Source organism: Caloenas nicobarica, chromosome 1 (assembly GCF_036013445.1).
Source record: "Caloenas nicobarica isolate bCalNic1 chromosome 1, bCalNic1.hap1, whole genome shotgun sequence".
NCBI classification, from domain to species: Eukaryota; Metazoa; Chordata; class Aves; order Columbiformes; family Columbidae; genus Caloenas; species Caloenas nicobarica.
Window position 1 is genome coordinate 99,860,517 of NC_088245.1, and position 24,614 is coordinate 99,885,130.

A 24,614-nucleotide genomic window follows, 5' to 3' on the forward strand; every position below is an offset into this window, starting at 1 on the left:
TGAATGAAAACTGGTAACATTTTAAGATGGGAGAACAGTTCCCTCTGTCAGTTTTATTCGATGGATTCTACCCATAACTTGGTTGACAGTTTGTAGAGGGAGAAAGACAGGTGGCTTTGTTTTCATTATTCAAATAAGATAATTGATCTAGATTATCTCCTTTTAATATCAAAGCAAGAGCAAAAGAGAAATATTTGGTTTGAGCATGAAAAAACAGTCACTGTAGGAAATACAGGAAAAGACTTGGACCATCTTCATAGTTAATCCATTAGTGTGATCTGCTTGTGGGATTTCATGGCAAAATGTCTGACATTACGTATGGCCTCAGTGATGCAGTCAGCGCTGTTACCTTAGAGTGTCAGATAACAAGATGGAGGGCTGAAGGTTGAAGCTAGCAAGCACGAATGGGAAAATATCACACGATTTTAACAAAAACTGACTTTAATAAGTGAAGCACTTTATTGGAGGGTGTGGTAGAGCCGCCTCCCTCCCTCCCTCTTCACCCCCTGTTCTCTCCCCTTCTTGAAGCTGTTAAACTGAGAAATTGTGTCTCTCTGAATACACCATTTATTTCAGCTCCAGTTTTTTGACCACATGCAGGAGTCACTGGATTAATTTTATGCCTTGTGACAGAATCAGTCACACAGATGTGTGTTCAACAGCTCTTCATATAGCCAATGCACTGAATTTTTTTTTTTTTTTTTTTTGCATTTGGGTAGTAATAGTTCAATTTAATAAGAGATGCTTAAAGCAGTTGTTTAAAATATTGTATCTAAATGGTTCAATTTTCACAAAGTCTGAAGTCTAAGGAAAGCCAACAACTGTCACCGGACTGCATTTTCCCAATGTCTTCAGACATCTTTCAGACAAGCCATTCAGAAGAATTATAATATACTGCTTCATAACTGTAAACTATGGAAACTACCACAAGATAGTCTCCATAGTAGTTACTAGTGGTTAGCAATCAGAAAAGAGGATGTACTTGTATTTGCGGTTATTGTTTATTTAGATTAAAACATTACATACCCATTACTTAAAGCATAATATATTATTAAAGGTGATTCTGCTATCTTCATCATCACCCTTGATAATTTTTATTTTAAAGATGTAATGCCTGTACTCTTTATTTCCATAGACCAAATCTGTATTTCTATAGGAAAAATACATAATGTTTTTCTTAGTTTTAGTTCGATTAAAAGGATTCAATGTGTCAGAAGTCATATTGTCATTTCTCCTAACACGTTCCCGGTCAATGATTTGTTATCTATATCGCTGAAGAAACCAGGTTACTCAATTAAACAGAGGTATTTACTTATAAATTCTTATTTATTCTCCTAACTCAATTTCTTTTCAGTGGATTACCTAAACTGAAGTTTTGTGCTTAATAATTTTATGGATATAGACTGAAACAAGAAGATGAAGGCTATTTTTGGTTACTTTCAGTGGTTGTCACTGAAAATTTTTAATTCCTTTGGGAAAAAAAGAAAAAAGAGCTATTACTTTCCTCCCCTCTTGTGCATTTCATTATCCTATTTTGACATTATAAAAAATACATTCAGTATTTCATATTACTTACTCTTGAGAAAAGATGAGTTGAATTTTTGCAGGTAGTGAACAGTACCAACATTTTAAATGTTTTTTGATTTTACTTTGAAAGTTTATTCCAGTTTAGCAATTTTTTTTTTTAAATTGTGTGACTTATTGAGAAAGAAATTCTTAATCTCTTTGGAAGATGAAAAGATTTTCCTATTTTCTCTCATTCATGATCATTAGACCTTCTCTTGACATTTAGAAAGTTATGGTTTCCCACGGAGGAATAGTTTCAGAACAATTGCACTTCTTATCATAGTAGAGATGATCTGTCTGGAATCATGTCATAATTAGGATGATATGCACCATTAAGAAAACAATATATTTTTTTTCCCCAATAAAATAATCTTTTTCAAAATCCTGGGTTTTTTCTCTGCATATAAATTTTTGTATATGAGAATAACAGTTAACATTATTGACTAGTATTTTTTTTTTAGTTTTTGCTTTCTTGAGAATCCATATACCATTACAGTACAGTATTGATCTCTGCCTAAAGCAAAATCAAGCAAATTGATTTTGCAAACCACAAAATACATCATGATGTTAATACATTGCTAATTAAATAAGTGGTTAAATAAATGAACCTCACAATAAACATGAGAACTCAATACACTTAAAACCTACAGGTCTGGAGAAAGAAATGACACCAGCAAATTTAATACAGGGACTGCATTATCCATACAAGAGCAAGATCAGTGTAAAGAACCCAGTGTTGCCTCAATGTCAAAAATGCTCTCCCCAAAATTGAGTGGAAATATGTAGAGAGTATTGTGCTGACATTCCTAAAGTTTGATCAGAAACAGCTGGAAACTTAGGTGACAGGGCTTATAAAATCCTATAAGGTTCTCAGATTACAAATAGTAGTGCAATATTTCTTTCCCTTCCTGCTGTGTAACTCAACTTTGGCACCAGGTCTTGATACCTTTCTTGCATAAGCACTGACCCTGCTTACTCATACCCATACCCAAGTAGAAATTGCCTTCCCTCCACTCCAGCTGATACCATGAAATTAATATCATGGGAATAAATATTAAACATGTTTGAAACAGAACGATGGTTTTACAGATTTTTCTCTTGTTCTAATCCAACATACTCCATTGAAAATTTTTTCTGAAGAACATTTTCTCTTCTGTCACATGCCAATATGTTAACTTATCAAATAATTGGTAAGTATTGCAAAGGTGTGAGAATCTGAGTAGGTTTACATAGCTGCTTTAATATAAAAATGGGTGAACTATCATATAAAGCCTATGATGGAGGACGACTAAGTTGTGTCTTTCTTGGTCTTGTTTTCTGCATGTTAATTCTATCACTTGGGTTAAAAATCAGAAAGTTTGTTTTAAAGATCCTATAACCTTCATTGTTGCCTTGAGTAGCAGGGAAGAAGTTGATAGATTGCCAGTTCCTATTTGTAGTCAGCAAAATGCCTTTTATGTGTCATTCTCTGCCAGAGAAGAAAAGGAAGCTACTCAGTCAAGAAGATATAGCACTCCATTCAGGAAAGCAGAAAAAGAGGTTGGAGACAAAGGGAGCTGATTGCAGGAGTTTGTTACTCCCAAGGAAGAGAGTACAGGCAGAAGTAAGTTAGAGCTCAGAATAGTTAGGGCATGTGAAGGAGAATCACACAAAGCACTACTTATATTGATAAAAAACTCTCTGCAATTCATGTCAATTTCTCTTGCTGCAGAAATGGGTCTATTTTTGTCTTCTGAATACTGTGTGGATTTTTTAAAATCAAACTCTCATTTAAATTTTTTTATTTTTTTTTTTTACTACCAATTAAAAAATATCTGGTAGCATCGCCTTCATGCCTTTCTGAATTTTTCTATTTGTCTTTCCCTTTTGTGCCTTATAATTTTTCAAATTCTTCCCTAACTTCAGAAGCATTAGGTACTGTCTAAATTACAGCTCTTCACTAGATGCTTTGTCACAGAAATACAATAGTAGACTTCAGTCCTTCTTTAATAAAACCTCAGTTTCTATTCAGTACAGAAATCAGCAAGGAGCAGTCTTCACATCCTAAGGAACTTTGGACAGATGTAGGAAGGTAAACTGTAAATCTAGGAGGTGAGAGTAAAGTTGTTCATAGAAGTAAAGACAAGAGAAGGAACACAAGCAAAGTGAGGTTAAATGAATTTATGCCCTTGTGTGTGTGGACCACCACTTGTATCAGGCAAAAAGATCTTTACTGAAAGGGTTATAAAGAAGTGGAACAGGCTGCCCAGGGAAGTGGTTCGGTCACCATCCCTAGAGGTATTGAAAGGAAGTGTAGATGTGATGCTAAGGGACATGGTTTAGTGGTGGACTTAGCAGTGTAAGGTTGATGGTTGGACTCAATGATCTTAAAGGTCTTTTCCAACCTAAATGATTCTATGATTCTATGATAGAATCCCTATCTCCTGTGTACTTCTTGCTTCACTGAGATCTCTACTGAAGGGATCTTGCCAATTAAAAGGCATAACACTTCTGTAAGTGGCCAAATGACTACATGACAGCAGCTTTGCCTCTTCAGCTCTGGCTCTAGCTAATTGCCTCAGTCTCCTTGGAAGACTGTCATAGCCAGCTAACCCAAATCTATTTATTTACCATTTTCTTCTTCCTTTCATTCCTCCCCTTTCCATAGTTCTCAAAATTTTTTTGAATGTATCTTGAATGTTAGATACATTCCAGAATATAACACACACATTATTACTATGACTGAATATCATGAAATGTATCTAATTTCTGGAGGAAATAAGCCAAGCCTGAAACATTTGTAGATTAATGCTACCAGTGTAACTTGTGCTACAATCTGTCTTCTGCTCAGATATAGATAGATCTATTACCCACTTTTATATGCATGTTGATATTTAAAGGTTTATAATATAATATGAAATGAAGATTTAAAAAATTGAAATAGGGAAGTTTCAGAAGGGATATACAACAAAATCTCCAAATGTATAAAAGGTACTTTAAAGAAGGAATGTCTGTCTGTTCTCTGAGTCTGTAGAAGATAGAACAAACAGTAAGTTGCTTCAATTGCCTTAAATAAGATTTAGTTTAGATATCAGAGAACGTTTTTGTAATTGTAAGATTAGGAAAGCAATAGAATAGGTTGCTTGGGGAAGATGTGAAATCTTAAAAGAGTATTCAGAAACTGTAACTTGAGCCTGTGTTAGAAAGAACATAGTTGTTCTTTCCATGAGGCAAACAGTGCAGTAATGATCTCCTGAAGTCACTTCCAGTTCTGTGTTATTCATGTCCTATTTGAGAAGGATGTGGGGAAAAGGGGAGTTTTTGTGAGAAGCTATAGAAGATTCCCCCATGTCTGATAGAGCCAGTGCCAGCCAAGATTGAGCCCATCAGCAATGCTGGTAGAACCTCTGTGATAATGTATTTAAGAAAGGATTAAAATGCTGCACAACAGCATCTGGGAGAGAGGAATGAGAACATGTGAAAGAAACAGCTCTGCAGACACCAAGGTGAGTGAAGAACGAGGGGCAGGAGGATCTCCAGACACCAGAGCAGAAATTTCCCTGCAGCCCGTGGTGCAGACCATGGTGAGGCTGGCTGTCCCCTTGCAGCCCATGGAGGTCCAGAGTGAAACAAGAATACACTTGCAGCCCATGGAGGATCCCATGCTGGAGCAGGTAGATGTGCCCCAAAGGAATCTGCAGCTCAAGGAGAGCCCATGCCAGAGCAGGCTGCTGATAGGACCTGTCACCCCGTAGAGAGGACCCCATGCAGGAGTAGATTTTTTGGCAGGACCTCTGAGCCTTTGGGGGACACATGCAGAAGCAGTCTGTTCCTGTAGGACTGTACTCCGTCAATAGGACCCATGTCTGTGAAGACCTCCAGTCTGTGGTAAGGACCCACATTGAAGAAATTTAAAAAACAACACCTGTAAATATTAATTTTTCTCTTTTTTTTTTTCCAGTCCTGACCAAGGCTGTCCTTTTCCATTTCTTTACTTTTTGGTTGGTATTATTTAATATTGTACCCTTTTGCAAAACATTAAAGAGACTTACTTCAGCAGTTCTTAGCTGTTGCTTGTTTCAGTTGCTTCTTTTTTTGATGTTCTGTACAACTAATTAAGAATTTAAATGAAAGTTATACTCTAAGGATGACATGTAACCAGCTGTTAGATAAACTACTACTCTTCAACAGTTAATCTGTTTTGTTTTGTTTAAAGATTGACCTCTATTTAGATCTCTTTACTGTTTTTTAGTCATAATTTTATTATGAAGTACAGTTTGGATCAGAACTGTGGGCATCATATTACACATCAGTATTGAAGACAGTTTTTATTTTTAGAATCACCTCTTGTGATTTTTGAGAATTATATCTTAGTTATGAGTTGCAGAATCTCAGACTAACTTTAAAATATTATGCAATATTTCCACTTACTCTGCCCTTATACAAAACAAATATAGGAAGTAACAGCAAAGGCATATAGCAGGATGTTATTTGAGGATTTAGAAGGAGCTGGAATAGGTGGCTCTGTGTAAAAGAATAAACTGAAGAAAGCTTTGCTTCAAGTAAGGTACTGAATGACATTAAGGCAGGGAAGTGCAGGGAAATTTTCTGTAAAAAATATAGAAGCATATTTTCCTATTAAAATTGTACATAATTCAGTGGGTCTCCAGCATTTTACAACTACTGAAGGATAAATAAAGTAGCAGGGGGAGGAGGAGTTGCTGTCTTGGAGGATGCATTTTTTGCCAGATTTATATAGCCCCCAAAACTGACTGAATAATGCTGCTCATCTTTAGCCATATTTAAATATGCTCAGAGTGACGAATTAGTCATTATACAAGACAATAAAAATTGCAATTTTTCACTTCAGTGCTACCAACATAAATGTCATGAATGCTTAGCTAGTCAAGAGGAATAAACATTTATGAATGAAATCTATTGGCTAGAAGAAAAAGGCAGTATAGACATTGCCTGTGAATGAACTGAATTGCACCCAAGGAATATCTGGCACCTTTGGCATGAGTTTCTGTCTCTAGAAGAAACAACCCAGCTAAGCTTCTAGTAACACTGTTTACTAATTGCCTACTTTTCTAATGATCAATATTAGTTAATTGCTTTGACCGACAGCCAATAGTGGTTGTTTTCTTCATTCTTTACAGTGTTGCAAATTGAGTCCTACTCTTTCAAACCTACATAATTGTCCTGTTTTTTTAAAAAACAAGTTTCTCTTTTAGAGAACTTCCCTGTCAGCTAAAGTCTTCTTACTAACTGCAGTTTTCCTGAAAGTTAGGTACATGTTTTGGTAGACATAGCAATGGAATGCAAGGTCATTGATAATGATGCATCCCGCGAGATGTGCAAGCAGGAGGTGAACTGAAAATTGACCAGCTAAAGTATTCCATCCCATTCACGTGATACTTCATATAAAAGTGGGGGATCATGAGGATCTCGTCCCTTTTCCTTATGGCCGACATTGGGAGAGGACCTCGCGAGTTGTCCCTGCGAACTGAGACCTAGTGACAGACTGAATCCAGTTCCGGTTGGCTGCAGAGTCCAGTCCAGGACTTCGGGTGCCGGCCCCACACCTGCCGGAGCAGTTGCCGGGACTTTCAAGATTGGTTTTGTATATTTTGTATTATTTTCTCTATTTTTATTGGCAGCATTAGTAAAACGTTTTTAATTTTTCCAACTGTCTTCTCTCTGTTCTTCTTTCCCTCCCAATCACCTGTCCTTAGTGGGAAGAGGGGAGAGGGACGGGCTGAAGGGGAAAGGAGGTGGGGAGAGGAGGTTAACAATACATCTGCCACAGTTTTGTTGTCACCCTGCAATCAAACCACAACACTAGTGTATCAAAATCCCATGGGAAGAGCAATGCAATGGTTTCCTTTATACTGCTCAGCTTCACTTCTGAAACAAATATATTTTGTTGGTGTGCTTATAACAATGTAAGAGTGTGTATCTATTAAATGGTGTCGAAGTTGTGCACATGATAATATTTTGTTATTTTCTGTTGAAGCACATGACACAGATTACTTGTTTCTGCTTTTTGCATTGACTATCTGCTTCTTTTAAGTCACCTAGGATACCAAACAGTAAATATCTTTGAAGAATCTTATCAATTATTTTCATAAATCCAGGGTGCTACATAGGTGGAGGAATTCCAAACACCTTTCAATTTCAAAATGGCATCTTCTTACAACTTTGAAAGGAAGAGGATTTTTGTATCTGAGTTTAATTGTTTGCATGATTGAAAAGTTGGATACACCTCTTCTCGTTTTTTTGGTCACCTAAAGTGTCCAAGTATCCTGAAGTATCCAAAACATTCTATTAATCTTCTGTAGTAGATTTACTGTAATGTAATATTGAATTTAATGCAAGCAGTTTTAGATAATTTATTGATAATTTTTAATTTAAAAATTATTGTCCAATATTTTGAGATTTTGGGGGACAGCTCAAATATGATCTTTTCCTTAATGTACATTGGTAACCTTTTTTGTGTTCTTTTCCTATCTGGGTAAATTTCGCTATGTAAACCCTATCAAGGAACGCTTCCTTCCTTCCTTCCTTCCTTCCTTCCTTCCTTCCTTCCTTCCTTCCTTCCTTCCTTCCTTCCTTCCTTCCTTCCTTCCTTCCTCCCTCCCTCCCTCCCTCCCTCCCTTCCTTCCTCCCTCCCTTCCTCCCTCCCTCCCTTCCTTCCTTCCTTCCTTCCTTCCCTCCTTCCTTCCTTCCAAAAACTCCACACAAACCAAAGCAACAACCAAACAGACAAAAAAACCACAACATAAACAAACACAAGATTTTTAGAGGCTATAGCAGGTGCCTGTTCCTTTTTACATGGTTTAACCACTGGAGAAGGAGTCAAAGTATTAGTCACCATGACTTATACTAAACCTATATTTAGAATATATTTGGCTATATTTTACAGACCAGAAGAGGCAGATGGTGCATGTCCTCTATGATCAGCCTTGTCTTTAATGACATTTACATACTGGAATTGGGAAACTTCATAGAATCTACCCATGTTAGATTTTCACATCGGTTGACATGTTTTGCCCAGAAGGTGAGCTCTGCCTGAAGACAAAACTTTGTATGCATGCATAGTGAAAATAATTGAATTATATTTTCTTTCCAAATATAGCACTCTGAAAATATATAGTAATAAACATGGAAATACAAACATGAAGTAATGATTAAAGATCATTTTGTTTTGTCTTTTATCCTGTGCTACCAAGCAATAGAACGTAGCCTTTAAGACCTCTAAGTGCACTGAGTAAGACCTTAGATACCACAGGATCTTACCTTCATTTGAAATCAACAAATCTATTTCTACTGCCCTGTATTTTTCTTCAGGCCAATGCTATTTTTCTTCAACAGCGTATCAGTCACTGCTGCATTGAATCAGTACAACTGCAGGAAAATCAGTCACATTTGTGTTGTAAAACAGCCAGATGAGACCTGATTGGGATATTGAATTATCTGAAATTTGTTCTTGATGACAAGAGAATAGTTTATCTTGTCATAGAAAAGGAAAGCTTCATTTCTTTTCATCTATAGGATCCTATGCTGAGGAGAGAGTCACTGGCCACTTTGCGGGAGAAAAAACATTCAGTGTTCAAGGACAGTTTGCTTTTGCCAGACAGAAGCTGGCTGAATGACTCACAAATTGCAGTCATGATGATTCTTGCTGTCAAAGCATTTGACACTGCAGAGGACTTGACGGTGATTCTTCAAGAAAGATATGTCAGCCAAGTAAATTTTCCTAAAGTAAAGGCACTTAAATACATTTGTATTTATGCATCTATGCTTGTATATGTCGTGGGGTTTTGTTTTGTTTTGATTTTGTGTTTGGTTTTGTGTGTGTGTGTGGTGTTTGGGTTTTTTTGTTTTGTTTTGTTTTGGTGGCTTTTTTTGTTGTTGTTGTTGGTTTGGGGTTTTTTTTTTAGTATTTTTCCTTCTTGGAATTTAGAGATGAATAAGACTAGAAGAGAAAGGGAATAACTGTTCCCCCATGACCACCTCCAAACATTTTGCTTAGTCCTTGAAAGCACAGTCCTGTGTAACCTCATCTAGGTGTTCCTGCTCCAGCAGAGGGATTGGACTAGATGATCTTTTGAGGTCTCTTCCAATCCTTAACAATCTGTGATTCTGTGATCTTCAGTTAGGTTCCAGAGGCCATGCTGAACCTTGAAAAATATCGAATTTTTAAGTATTGGTTCTTTATTACAGCTTATTATAGCCAAGCATTCATCTTTCAGAACAGTCTTCCCATGCTGGTTTTCTAAAACATTTTCTAATAGCTTTGTAAGATGACTGCACATCACAACTACTTTTCCAAGAAATTCAACTCTTCTCCCTAGTAGCTTAACATATTTTCCTGTTCGGGAGACACTAGCTGAACTACATCAAACTAGGCTGTTCTGCTGTGCAAAATACTGGGGATCTACATTATGTTATTCCTAAACAGAATTTAAATTAATGTTATTAATATTTTATTACTTCATATTAAGTTCTATATCTTAGCAGTGTTTGAGAACATATATTGTCTCCTCCTCTTTCCCTATAACACTCCCCCCCCCCAAAAAAAAAGCTATGCATGATACCAGAAACTGCTCAAGGAGTACACTAAAGGGTTTATTTTGCCTCCCAGTTTCTGATGTGAAAGAACTTGCAGAAATCTTGCTGGAAAAATAGGTAAGGTGAAACCCACAAATATATATACTACTACTGCAAAAACCATGGTGATCCCACGATTTGCACAATCATGGTTAGCATAAATGAATAAGTGTAATTGCGTAAGAAAAGGAAAAATAGTGATCAGTTCTGACATTGGCAGAATTTGGTTGAAATCAGCTTTTTGTACTGATTTACATAGAAGGTGGGTTTTGATCAGAGTACTTTACAAAGCTTAGTAAATAAAGAATGATCCTGTTTCTTCCCTTGCTCTTCCCTCTGTCTCTTCCTTTATTTTATGGTTGAATAGTCAACATTTCCTCATTATTGCAAAGGGATACAGTGCTCATTTGAAATAGAAACGTACTTGTGCTACCTTGTTAGCTACTGATTTCAATATTGGATTAATCTTATAATTAACAAAGTTTGTTTTTTTTTTTTCTCTAAAGGCTTGTTTAATATGCTCCCTTGGAAACAGGCAAACATAACTAAAAGCTATAGCAGGCAGACAAAATCGATTATTTCTAGTGTTTTAATGGATTGGCACAGTGAAAAGCTGCATTATATAAATTTGTACATTTATTCTCTCTTTCCAACTTTAAACATATTTCATACACAGTGTTTAAAATTCTCTGATAGTCAAACAGAGTCTATCAAAATCATTTCAAAAGGCACATGTGGCCAAAAGTGAAAGAAAAAAACCTAAACCGTTTCTGACATACAAGAAGACACAAATCTAGTCTCTTGGCTTTATTCCATATTCATAGTGTGATCAAAATTATATAAAGAAAATACTGCTGATAAAAAATGCTTCAGAACATCTGCTCAGCGTGTACCTTTTATTTGTCACAAGCTGCTTTTTTTATAGAGGATATGGGGTATGTGGGGTACTTTATAACATGTTAGCTTTTATTTTCAAATTTTATCTTGCACATATGAAGTATCAAATATTTGGTATACTTAAATGTGTGGATTTTGATGATACTGCAGTAATTGTGTCTATGAAAATGATGGAATTAATGACGTTTTCACAGTTTAATCATAGCTGACTCAGCCCTGGCCAGTGGTGTGTCTGCATTACCTTTATATTTATGCCATTGCTCTTATCTTTATGCATAAAATTGCCAGTTTAGATTGGAATGACCTGTATGTCCCAGTTTTCCTGAAATCAGTTGCTTCAAAACACTTCAATATTGTGATAAAATGAGTACTACCTGCTGCATTTCCACTTATTTTTTTCATGTCTTTCCTACTGGGAAGGAGTGTGTCAAAAGTCCGTTGCCCTCCATAGTTGATGCATGGTATTGTGAGGGGCTGGGAACATGAGAAGGACAGACATTCATTACAGTGAATTTAAACTCCTCCTTGTCAGAGAAGGTCTACCCTTGGCATCAAAGTGTGAGCTCCAGAAGAAACACCATAGAAAATAGATCAGGTTGAGAGAGCTGTTAATCATTTTGTTGGCCTGTACAGAGTTCTCTTAACTCACAAAATATTTAATTCCCTCTAAGCACTGTCAATTTGACATAGTATCAACTACTCTAGCATTGCTGAGAGAGTAAAATCTAACAAAGTTTTTCTAACAAAATAATCTTGTAACAGTGAGCCAACTCAATGGAATTCTCATTAAATAAGCAAGAAAGCAATTATATTTGTGAAGGGTGAATATGTAATCATCAGAAAGGCAGCTGTGTGTCTCACAATCCTTGTCATAGTCCAGAAAAGAAGAGAGGTGGATATATAGACATACAAGAACAGCTTTCAGGTAAAGGCAGTCCAACCACATTTTTTTGTTATACTAACCACTTCACTTAAAAAAACAAAGATGGTATTTGCGAACAGTGTCCTTTGGAGCAGAATATTTCAGTAAAACCTTTCAGAATAATATTCCAGGAAGCACTGTCGACAAGAAAACAAAAATATTTATTTTTCAAGGGAACTTTAAAGAATCCACATTATTTTTCACTGTCACAGCACTGTCCTGAAGAGTTCTGACATTTCAAGGAAGAATGCTCCATTCTTTCTTAGGCTTTTCTTCCTAATTCATAGCTTGTTTAGTTCCTGAGTGACTGTCAACAAATCCTGCCGTGATCACTATGGCCTTTCACAGGATTCAGTCAGTCTTAGACTGCTTTCCAAACAGTGCTCTAACAGCAACGTCAAGATTTGCCTTGCTATGTGGTCATGGAAAAACCCTAGAAGCATGTCCCTGGGCGCAGGCAGAGGCTAAAGTGCCTGCCTAGATAGACTAGCAGGAATACTGTGTGTTTTTTAATTCCTTAGTATGGGACTAGACAGTTTGAAAAATTAAGTAAAATAAACCCACAAGAACATGTTCTGAAACAACCATTATTTTTCTTATGTTGTCTTCAAATGACACTTAAAAGTGAAATAAATTTGTAGTGATCAAAATTTTTTTTCTGTTTGGGAAAAAACCTCACCATTTTCAGGTTTTCTTGGGTTTGGTTATTTTAGGGGGAGCGGTTTAGCTCGGTTTATTTATTTATTTATTTATTTATCTTTAGCTTTATCTAACCAGAATATTCCTTGGCCTCAATGACCTGTTGACCAGTTTATCAAACCTAGTAAATCACCGCAACCTTTTCTAATGAAAAAGACTATTTGACCAGATATGTTCCAGCAACATGGTTTTAAGAATGTGACATTTAAAAAGTGTTCACTCAAGAAACCTCTATGAAATAGAAAAAGAACATCATTATCTTCTTGCTCACTCACCCCTTTTCTACCTTTGGTCATGTCATGGTTGCTATCAATGCATTGCTATCTGGTTCTGGTCTGAGTGGCTCACACTCTGCAACTTGACATCAGTCAATACTCTTTTGAGACTGGGAACTTCTGCTAGCTCCATTTGCAATAAAGAACTAAATCAGATGTCTGTCAGCAGTCTGAAAATCCCTGGTCTAGCCATAATGGTTCATCTACATGTGCATATGAGACTCTGGAAGAAGTCTTATACAAAGGCTATGACAAACTACTTTAGTGGACCATAGTCCCCCAAGTAAACTGAAAAAGAAGTTAGGCTCCAAAATATAATAAATTCCAGAATAATGAATGTGTGGGAATGTAATTGATGTTCAAGTCAAATATGGAAGAAAAGTTTATTTTGGTGAATGTTCAGTTCAGTCTTCACAGCTTATTCCAGCCTTGGTCTCCTGAGATGAGACTTCCTTCAGAGGTTTCAATTGAGAGGGAAATGACTTGCAATTTATTTAGAAGGTATAAGTACCACAGGCTTGGGTTGGATTTGAACAGGAGCAGAGACACTGAAATGAGATACAAAGATGTTCTATTAACAGTGATTTCCTGAAACAAAAGTACCCACGATTATACTATGTATATTACATACATGTATATTAAATGTATTTATTTTTCTATTTGCTCTTAGTCCTACATAATCAGTTTATAATATTTCTGGGATTTGTAAAGTAAATTGTAAAGCATAATATCTAAGTTTCAGCAAAATATTACACTGACCTTTTTGCAGCAGAACTATATATTATGTGCTGACTCATGTCAGCTGTAATAAAATAAATCCCATTGAATCAAATCTGGTAGGTTCTAAATGATGACTGGTTTTAACAAACAGTTTGAAAGGTGGTGTCATCAAGTCTATTAAATGCAAGCCTCATGTTTTACCATGTCACTATCCCTCAGAAAAAAAAAAAAAAAAAACCAAACAAACAAAACCAAAACCAAACCACAAAACAGAAGCAAAACTAATCAACTTTCTATTTTTCTGGGAGTCCACCAATATCCATGTCTTTCAGATCAATAGCTTCCTTTACTTGAAATATGTAATAGAAAAGAAAATTGGCAAGCGGCTACCTTTTTATAGTGAGCAACCCAGTGGGCAGACTGCTAGGCGTGCTTCCTTGAAACCATATATAGCCTATATCCTGCAATTGGTTCTGCATGGACAGGTTCCACTTCTGTGTAGTGCTCTGATGGAATTTCTGTTGCTTTCCAGGATTCTAGAGATAATGGGTTCAGCCGAGGCCCATGAATCTGCTATCAGAGCTGTAATTACAGGATTGGGGCTTTTATTGCTCTTTCTTTCAGCTTTTATGTCTACACGTACATAAACCTGCTTGAAAGAGTTGTAAGCTAGGAAGCTTATCTGCTGTGCTTTAGCAGTACAGCACAGACATTACTACAAGAGGGAAGCTGCAGAATTCGTCGGAATAACTCAGAAAACACTTAAGTTGCTGAGACACAATAAAACCTGTGATTCCACGTCCATATCATTAGCTGTGTCTGAGATAGGTAGCTACAAACTTGCTGGTACATTTTCCCATTAACATTTTTTTTTTTTAAGGAATATTTCATGTTTAAACAAATGCAAGAATGGAAATTCTAGAAATCTTTCAAGAAGTAAGTAACAATACTTATCAAGTTGTGGTAGTGCAGTGAAGGCTCATTTTGAGTTTTAATATTCAGTAGATAGCTCTCTTCCATTAGAAGATGTCTTTAAAAAGCTGATTGTGTTAAATATATAATGGGTAATATTCTCTATCTAAATAACTATTTTACAGACTATTTTCTCCCAATCAATTTTCATAAAGAAGATTCTACATTTATTCCTTCACAGGACTAGGAAATAGATATGGATTTACAAAAGAGAGAAAACAAAAATGTTTGCCATGCCTGTAATGATTTAGTTTCGGTTTAATCAAAATCGTAACAGAAATACTTTCAGTGGTGGAATAATAGGTCAGGGAATCATTACTTTACGTCATAGTACTAGCCAGAGTTCAGGAACTTAAAGCCTTTCACCTGCTTTTCTGCTTCTTTTTGTCCTTGGTTTAAAAAGACTCAGGCTGTAGTAAGGACATATCTTTCATCCTAATTCCATCTTGCTTTCTGCACTATACTTCATTGCAGAGTATGTCCAATGAAGAGCTGCAAAAATTTAAAGGAAAAACAAACAAACACAACCACAACAAACAAACAACAACCAAACCAAACCAACCAAATAACGACAGTGGTACCATGTTTTTTAATGACTTTTAGAGTTCAAAAAATGCTAGCGCTTGTAGTAAGTTAGAATAGGTCTTGTGCTTTTACAGTTTGTGCCTTCAGCCAATTACTCCAACAATGCCTTTTAGCAGCCACAAACTAGTGAAAAACAGGCAAGTCAGAATTACAACCTTTTCCACATGTACATCTTCTATGCCAAAAGGATACAGGGAGGCAAACACATCATTACTGTAGCAGCACTCTACCATTGGGTAATCCTCTTTGACTGAAAAAATCCTACAGTATCTATTAAAATGACTTTATGACTTTAATATACTGGACAGTTAAGACTGATGTGAGTCTGGAGATTTGGAACAGTAAAACCTTTCCAGATGGAAAATCTTCTACCATTTATCAGGTTCTTTCAGGCAACAAACACCACTTTTTCAAGGAAACAAAACAAAACAAAACAAAACAAAAAACAAACAACAAACCAAACCACGAAACAAACAAAACCCACCACTCTTTGCACCACACCACACTGAATACAACCTGTGTAGCTCTTATCAAGCTAGCTTTAGCTCAGGCCACAGTCACAGTAGGGAAGCAACCATCACATAAAAGACTGAGCCTTCGAACATATCACAAGCCTCCAAACAAAACACTGCACAACTGCAGGACTTTAAGCAAGTATTCAGTGGTCACTACAGTTTTACTGCTATACACAACCTAACTGCTAGATTTAATGCAGGCAAGAGGTCAGTAAATATAGGTGTATATGTGTCCTGAATCACTTATATCTGACTGTATTTTTGGAATAAACACTGAGCCTGTTGAAACCAAAAAGAGCCTGAGAACATACACACATATTAAAAGACTTTATCTTTCCTTGAGTTACTTACAGTTTAAATGGAAGCAAATGCTGGGAGAGAGTAATCTTCAAATCTAAACCCCCTGTATTCTCTTTGTAGGGAATGTTATTTTACCTTGCTACAGTAATACATGCATTTATCATCTAGCAATGCATATGTAACTTCACCAGGTTCCTTTAACGTTTAGACCACTGCTACAGTTATTGCTGTGGGTCGATTATGATAGTAGGGTAACTTAGACATATCTGTGATAACTTTGTACTAAAAGCTGGCTAAGCACTGAAGTAACAAATCCCTAGTCACTTTAAAATCATTGAAACTTGAGTAGGTAGTTTAACATTATCTTGGATACATTGACACAGTGCTTCAGACAGGGTGGTGTAGGCATGTCCTTTATACATAGTTCTTGATCACATCCACTCTTATTGATCTGATGAAAATGAGCTGAAAGCCTTGGGAAGGAGCTGAATGTTTCCAAATGAAATATGACCCTGTTATATAGTTACGGATCAAAAGTGTAACATTTAAAGGACTTTTAAATATTAAACAGTAACAGTAGAAACAATCAGAGAAATTAGGCATCTGATTCAGGTTATTAAAAGGGGGCTAGTGAACATCATAGAACATAAGAACATACTTCAAATCTTACCAATACCCTGAAATAACCTATGAAAAACATGACGATAGCAAGTTGTGTTTCTCTCCTATAGTGCTAACAAATACAGATGGATGCATTCTATCTCTTGTGATAAAAACAACTGTAGTGGCTGCAATGGTCAATCATTAAAGGCATCATTCATCAGGTTTGAATTCTAAGGGCCAGCTGCTTTTATGTATGACAGAAAGATTCTGCAGCTTTGGGAGAGAAACGAGGATGCAGTCAGCAGGAGGAGCCGCAACATCAGAGGTGAGCCTGGTACCCAATAGAAGTAAAATACCCTTGCAGGCTGTGGTAGTTGCTGTCCAGAAAGAGCAGTGGAACCTGCCCTGGTAGTCGGTGAGAGGGAGAGTTGAGCTGCAAATGGCTGCAAAAAGCCTGAGCTGGGGAGAAAGTGACAGGCATTTTGTTTTCGGATTCATTCTTTTGAGAAAGAGCGAGAGAGAAAGAGGAGGAAAAGTGAAATAAAATTTCAAACACCTCTCTTCAAGGAAATTTGGCTGTGGCAATGTTTGTTCTCCTCACAATTGCGTGTTGCTAGAGGGAAAGAAAGGCAGAAGGAAAAGGACAGAAAACTGGGAGTATTCCTGGCATCACCCATTCCTGTATGGAGAATCGTGAGCTTTTCAGTGGAGCAGTGGAATTTCAATGTGATTATAGAGCAGGTAAAATGTAGTTAATAACTGTGCCAGATGGAGCTTCTTCTGCTGGGGATTCTCTTCAGAAACAGAGAAAATATTGGTAAATATGGGCTCTGTCTATTTGAATTTAAAATCTTGGGAAATCCTGACATCCAGTTTTGATGTTCGGCCAGAAAAAACAGTTGTCCTGAGGGACAAAGGTGATAAGAATGTTAATTTGAGCAGAGACATCAAGAGCTATTTGCATGTTAATCAAGTCAGCATCAGAAAAGCCTTCAAATGAAGTACATCAGCAGAAATTCTCACATAAACAAGAACAGGTTTCTGCCTTGTGACTGCTTGAGTGCTGAGCGACACAAAACTGAATCTTTTTGAAATATAATCTTTGGCTATGACATTGATGAATGAGAGAGAGATTAGCTGTTGAGTAAAAGATGGTTCCTATCCTTAGATAAGATTCTGTTTCAGGGAGCAGGAGTACTTTCAAAAACCAAAAAGCCAAACAAAAAACAAAACACAAAAAATGAAAAAACCCTAAAAGCAAACAGTACAAAGTAAACCAGAGAGAAATTGCTGAAATTAGCTTTTCTTGACAATACATTATAGCAATAGATATTAGTATGTTGACAGACACACGAACCAGAAAAGGAGAATGAAACCCAAAAGTCATTAAATGACCAATAGGGTTGGATTGTTTACTAGTTTCACACAGCCACAAGAGCCATAAATCTACCATTGACTTCCACTCAAAGGGCCTGAGAGGATCTGTGGAGCAGGGAAAGTTAAAATTGGATATTAGGAAAAATTTCTTCACTGAAAGGATTGTCACATATTGGAATAGGCTGCACAGGGAAGTGGTGGAGTCACCATCCCTGGAAGTATTTAAAAGATTTGTGGATGTGGCACTTAGGGACGTGGGTTAGTGGTGGACTTGGCAGTGTTAGGTTTATAGTTGGACTCAATGATCTTAAGGGCCTTTTCCACCCTAAATGGTTCTACGATTCTAATTTGCTTGGTATAATACAAATACCAATAGAACCGGAACACACACATCCTTTCCTGCAGATATTGCCATAAGAGTAGACCTACACTATTAGATTGGTGGGCACCCTTGGATCCTTGCTGTTGTCAACACTGTACAAGTGTTCTCCTGTTCCCAGGTTCTCCTGGAAACACATCTCAGTGCAGCCCTGGGGATGGTTTACTCCCTTGATGCCACTGGCAATTGCTACAACCACCCTGTGCGGTGACATTATGATTTCAAATCTGCTTAGTTGATGTGACAGGTTTCTTGAGTGGGTAGTGATTCCTGTTTTAAAAACCACAAACGTATGCCCAAATCAGAGCTCAGCCCAAACAGTTCAAAATGGAGCAAGGTGGACCTAGGTGAACAGGGCACTCACTGCAACTTGATGATGTCAGGATTGCACCTGACAGCTTGGCCATTATATGCAGCGACTTCTTCTTCTGCTGTAGCTTCTACAAAGTGCTCAACATTACATTTGGTGTCCTCACAGAAGGGGTTATTGTTTTAACTCTTCATTGTTTTCTTTATTAATTTGTGAGAACAAGTCACATATATTCATCAGTTACAAATCCTCAAGTCAATCAGCACTACTGTGGTTTTCATCATCTTCTGGCCCGTGTTAAAAATACTAAAAAAAAAAGGTAAATGTTCCTTCTGTCCTTCAGCTCATTCCAGATTAATTTGGGCAATTTGAGATGCACAGATGCAGCCAGGTATCACCTGCCCGGCTGATGCCCCCAGGCAGGCTATAGCCAGTGACAAATGACCAGAAAGAAACTGCAGCAAGTACTGCTTCGTCACTGAATCACCTATCAATCTCTCAGTATGCCTGTACCTTCAAATAGCCACAAGCATCTTCATCCTACATCCCAGAGCATGTAAAATATATTCTCATTGCTGTGCCATATGCAATAAAGAGCCATAGAAGCATAGAATAGTTTGGGTTGGAAGGGACCTTCAAAAGTCATCTAGTTCACCCCTCGCCTATGAGACTAGTAGCCTTCAGCTAAGCTTCACATTACTTCAAAACTTGAGAAAAGTGCACACAAAACTAATTTTGTCATAAAGTCACAGGGGTTACCACACAGGGCAATGATGTGCAGCATGGATGCAGCCAGTCTAATTGAAGCAACTGTGAAACACAAGCCACTTTCTACCTCTCAGCCTCTAGACAAAGGCTCTGTCCTTGTCGCAGATGAGATTAGGGATGCAGATATGGTTTGCCACTTGTAAGCACCTGTATCAAAAAAAAATGGTTATCTGTGCAGAATAGCCTCACTAATTTTCCATTGTTTGTTTTACCAGATCATGTTTTTCATTTTACTCAACTCTGCAAAAAGAAAGATCACTTGGCGGCGCCTAAACATAGATATACTTAGCAATTTAGCAGTTTAGCTAAAGGTAATTCAGATTCCTCTGAGTGTGGTTCTAGATGTAAACATGAGGTGGTGGGCTATTTTCATGGTCATAATGATCTAGCTATTTCTGTTGCAGACGAAAATTAACAGGGCAGATCAATGTAGAGAAAACAAGTTAAGAAGGAAAACAATCACTGAACAGACAAGAACTTCTGTTAGAAAGAAAAAAACAGAAATTAAAATGCTAAAGCAGTATATACATAGATAATAGTTTAGAACAATGTATCTCAAAGAAATTGAGAGCTGCTGGAGTTCTACACAAGTCTGTAGTAGTAATAGTACTATGGTAGTCCAGGTCTTTTGAGAGATACTACCAATAGCATGGGACTTCTACATGGCTTCACTGGTTTGAAAAACCCAAGAAGATATTAGCTCTCTTCCTTTAATAAGACAAGTGCCTAATTTTTTCATGAACAAAGAGATGTGAGGAGAAATGAGAGTCCGTGTGAGTTGCTTCATCAGTCATTAAATATTCGCAGGCATATTAAGGTTTTAATACTTTGTACATGAACAGAAATTCAGTCAAGATACAGAAGTTATTAAGAAATTTTTATGTAGTTCAAAATATTTTTGGTTCATTATTGATAGGTATTGGTGACAGCCTGAAAGGAATATACAATGCATCAAAACATGTCTACTCTGTCTCATCCTTATTAACTTTAGACCCTTAGAAAATATAAGAATGCCATGTGGCTAAAGCATAATCAAGTGCAAATGCTCCCACACCTTAAGAAGACATAATGATGGTCTATAAGTTAGTAGTCAGAAACATTAAATATCTATTTTAAGACAAACACAGTTAATAGTAAAGAAAAAAGTTTCTTATTGACTGTGATAAATAATTCATGCTCCTACATCTTTCTTCATTTCTTTTTAATTTCCTATTTCTCCCTGTTCATAAAAAAAAATAGATTATGTATATTTTTGAAATATCCCAAACTTGTTTAGAAGGCAGCCAAGAGAATCGATGATGCACATGTCTGTAGGGAAGCATAATAAAGGTCTATTCTGGGGTACTGAGAGAAGTGGATATAGATACCTTAGGGAAAAATGCCTGAAGGAGTTAAAAATCTGAATGCTGCTAGTTTGCAGATTTAGGATATTTTCAGTAAAAAACAAAACAAAACTAAACAAAACTAAACTAAAAACAAACAAACAAAAAACTAAAAATCCCCAACCTATGAACAAATTTTTCCCTTACAAGAAAAAATGAGTTCAGATACCATTGTGATATTGAACCAGACTGGAACATCAACAGAGGTACCAAGCATACTGCCAAGTCTAGGTCGCATGCCAAATTTTACTTCTTATTCACCACAAAGTAGAAAGTGTGTTCTTAAGCATTTCTTAATTTTCAGTGCTTCATGTAAAATGGCTTGTCAATATCTGCCATAGTGTACCTTGAATCTTGGGTATGAGCCAATGAGATTGGAGGTTCCCAGCCTGTAGCCAAACGATGTTGTGAAAAGGCAGTTCTGTGTATAAAAAAGAAATGTCTTCAGTGTCTTCCTTTCATTGTCTGCATATAATATATATATTTTTTAAATCTCTTGAAATGACATAGAATACAAACAGGAAGCTGGAAAGACTAAGTAGGGAACAAGGACGGCTGAAATGCATGTGAAGCACTTTTATTGGAACAGACAGATTAACATATAGTGACATAGATGGTGGCTGGTGTAAGACTGTTTTGCGATGTTTTGTATCCTCACCCCAGATGTTTTCCAATTGACTACAGAAATATACCATTTACATTCACTCTCTGTCTTAACAGAGCTGGACAAATACTGCTACACCCAACTTTCTGAACCTTTTGAAGGTTTGCATGTGTGTAACTCCCCTCTAGCCATTCTGTTTTTTCTGAGAGTGGTGAATTCATTCAGAAGAGTTCTTAAGTGCATGAAGACAACACATTTCAAGAAGTGTGTATGTCACATCTGCCCACTCCATCACATCAGAGCAAGGAAATGAAAAGGGCTTATATTCAAAGACACAGAAAGAAAATCACCAAATAAGTGTTTACTCATACCTTTAAATTTTCTATTTCTAATGTGATATACAGATGAGGTCTATAAAAGTGCTATGCATATTGTATGTGAATTAGGCTAGAACAGATATACTGGAAGAGACAAAAGTTTCACAGGTGGGAGATGATTCTTCCCTTTTCTTAGTCCAATTTCTAATTTCTGATCCTAATTTTCTAACTCTTATTTTTCATAGTTTCGAGGGCTGGCTTTTAGCTCTGTACATGAAAAATTCTAAGAGTTAGTTAATATTTTCAGCATTTGAAAAGCCTTGAAGAAGGTGAAATATTTCAGTAGTAAAGAATATTTAAAACCACATTTTACGAAAGATCACTTTTGCAAAACACAATTTTCTTCTTATTTCTGAATTCCTAGACTTTGCAATTTGTTACTTATGAATAACCTTGGAATCATTGAGAAAGGAGATTTAATCCAAAACTATTCAGGCATTAAATATGTCTCCAACATTGTTAATGTTTCTACATATGCAATACTGCAAGGCTGGAGCCTAAGTATATTGCAGAAGCTCTGAAAAAGTTCTCTAAAATATAGGTATACCAAAGGAGGTATAAAACTGGAAATCTGCACAGTAGCAAGAGTTTGCTGGCGTATATAAAAACTTTAAAATTTCAGAATATGAAAATTAATTCTGAGTGAAAACTCACACATTTGGATTTTATGACAGAAATTGTGAGTTCTTTACAAACTGAAGTGGAAAATCGGTGTGTATTCTGTTTATTTTTTATTGTACTATACTCTTACGTAGTCGTTTACTGAGAAAAAATAAATACTTCAAACAAAAGTCAAAATAGTCCATTCTGTTCTGCAGAGCCTGATTTATTTATGGTGAACCTCTTTAGGTGGGCCAACGCTCATCACGTTCAGCCTTCAGGAATCCGGAAAGGGGAACTTATGTTTCTCTTCTTTTTACTATGACAGTATTTGGATGAGAAAGAAGAGACCGATGGTTGATTTCTTCATTGGTTTATGAGTTTTACATGTCAATGCTAGCCACGCCTTTTGAATGTGAATTGCCATAGGAAAGAAAATGGTTTTTTGAGCCCGCGCCTGTGAGAGGCAGCTTGTCGCTGTGCTTGACTGCGCATTGCGCCAGCACAAGCTCCACTTCTGATGAGCAACCACTTGCCAGTAAGACGCAGACAATCTAGCTCAGCCTTTCACCACTTCATAAGTCCTTTTGGGCCTCATGAGCATTAAAGCAGTTCTCATACTGATAACAAAGGCAAAGGCAATTGTCTCTTTCCCTTTGCAGATAAGGACATGAAAATTGCCTCTGCAGTCACTGTCTTCTGTGCCACACAGAAAGATTTCTGCAGCCTGCATTTTCTCTAGGTTTAAACAGTATTTATCAAATGCAAACACATGTATACAGTAGGTAAGTAAACACTTGCTGCACTTTGAAGAAGAGCTTACTTCCCTTTTGTTTTGGTGCTGGTATTCCTTAACAGAAGTCCTTTTAAAATGTACCTAGGAATAGAAACATGATAGAGGAGTTTAATCATTTCAGCTCCCATTGAACCCTAAAACAAATGAGTTCTTAATTATACTGCTTTATGCTTACTCGTAGTCCCTACTGAGAAAAGGACAGAACAGCCTACATTTGGACAGTGCTGTATTATTCCTAATTACTGTTTACTTATACTGAGATTAAGAAATGCCTTTGGGAATAGCTTTCAAACAACTATGAAAATCTAAGTAAATCTCCAAAGAGTGAACTTGATGCCAACTCACTTCGGCACATGTAACTTAAACTTCGCAAACCACCCATGTTTGACCAAAGATTTTTTTAATGTGATGTGTATGACTGTTCAAGAGCTTTTGCCACAATTTGTGATAACACTTGTGATACTATGCTTTTGTTCTTCCCTGACTTTTCCTCCAGCACATTGTTCTTTCCTTTCTTTCCCTTCTGAAATGCGGGTTATTTTTAGAACTTCAAAATGAGCACCAAGCACTAAGCTCCAGTTAAAATATAAGGAGTAAACCAAGTAAATGACAAGGATAAATAATTTCACCTGTATTAACCTTAAATATGGGGAAGCGGATCTTCAGATCCTGTTTTTTTCAACTGACTAAGCTCCACTGAAATGAATTACAGTCTTTTAGATTATGACCATATGTATGACTTAACAATGAGTGTTGATCACTGTTTGGTTATTCACCTCATATAGTGGCGGAATGCTACTTTGTAAGCATTGCAAAGTTATCAGTGCCTACTGCTTTTTGGACACTTCATCTCCAATCCATCTTGCACCAAACCTTAGTCTTCCTTGCAAGCTTTGAAAAATCAGTCAGATAGAAAATCAAGTGCAGTTTGAAGGAAGATGGATTGGATATTAGAGCATACCAGTTTTGTCTAAACGGGAAAATAATCATCCTAATTTATTTAAGATGGTAAAATTTTTTCCAGCATGCCAATTTGAGTATGTTTTTATGTACTAAAATCAAAGGAGCCCTAACTAACATTCTGCATAGGAAGAACTGCAGGAAATTAGTATTCTTTTTGCAGAATTTATTTATGCACTGTGTTAAGGTGAAAAATGGAAGAGACTTTCTAATTTTCACTGCTACACTTTAGATGTCAGCCAATAGTCACATCTACTTAGAAGCAATTTTGAGCTCCTTAGTCAGTTTTAATTTAGTCAAAGGTACAGATGGATGAGCCTTTATTTGAGTTAAGGCTGCAGGTGAGAGTATCTGACTGAATGAAGCCAAGCTGCACAGGATTTTACAGCATTCTCCACTTATATCAAACAACATA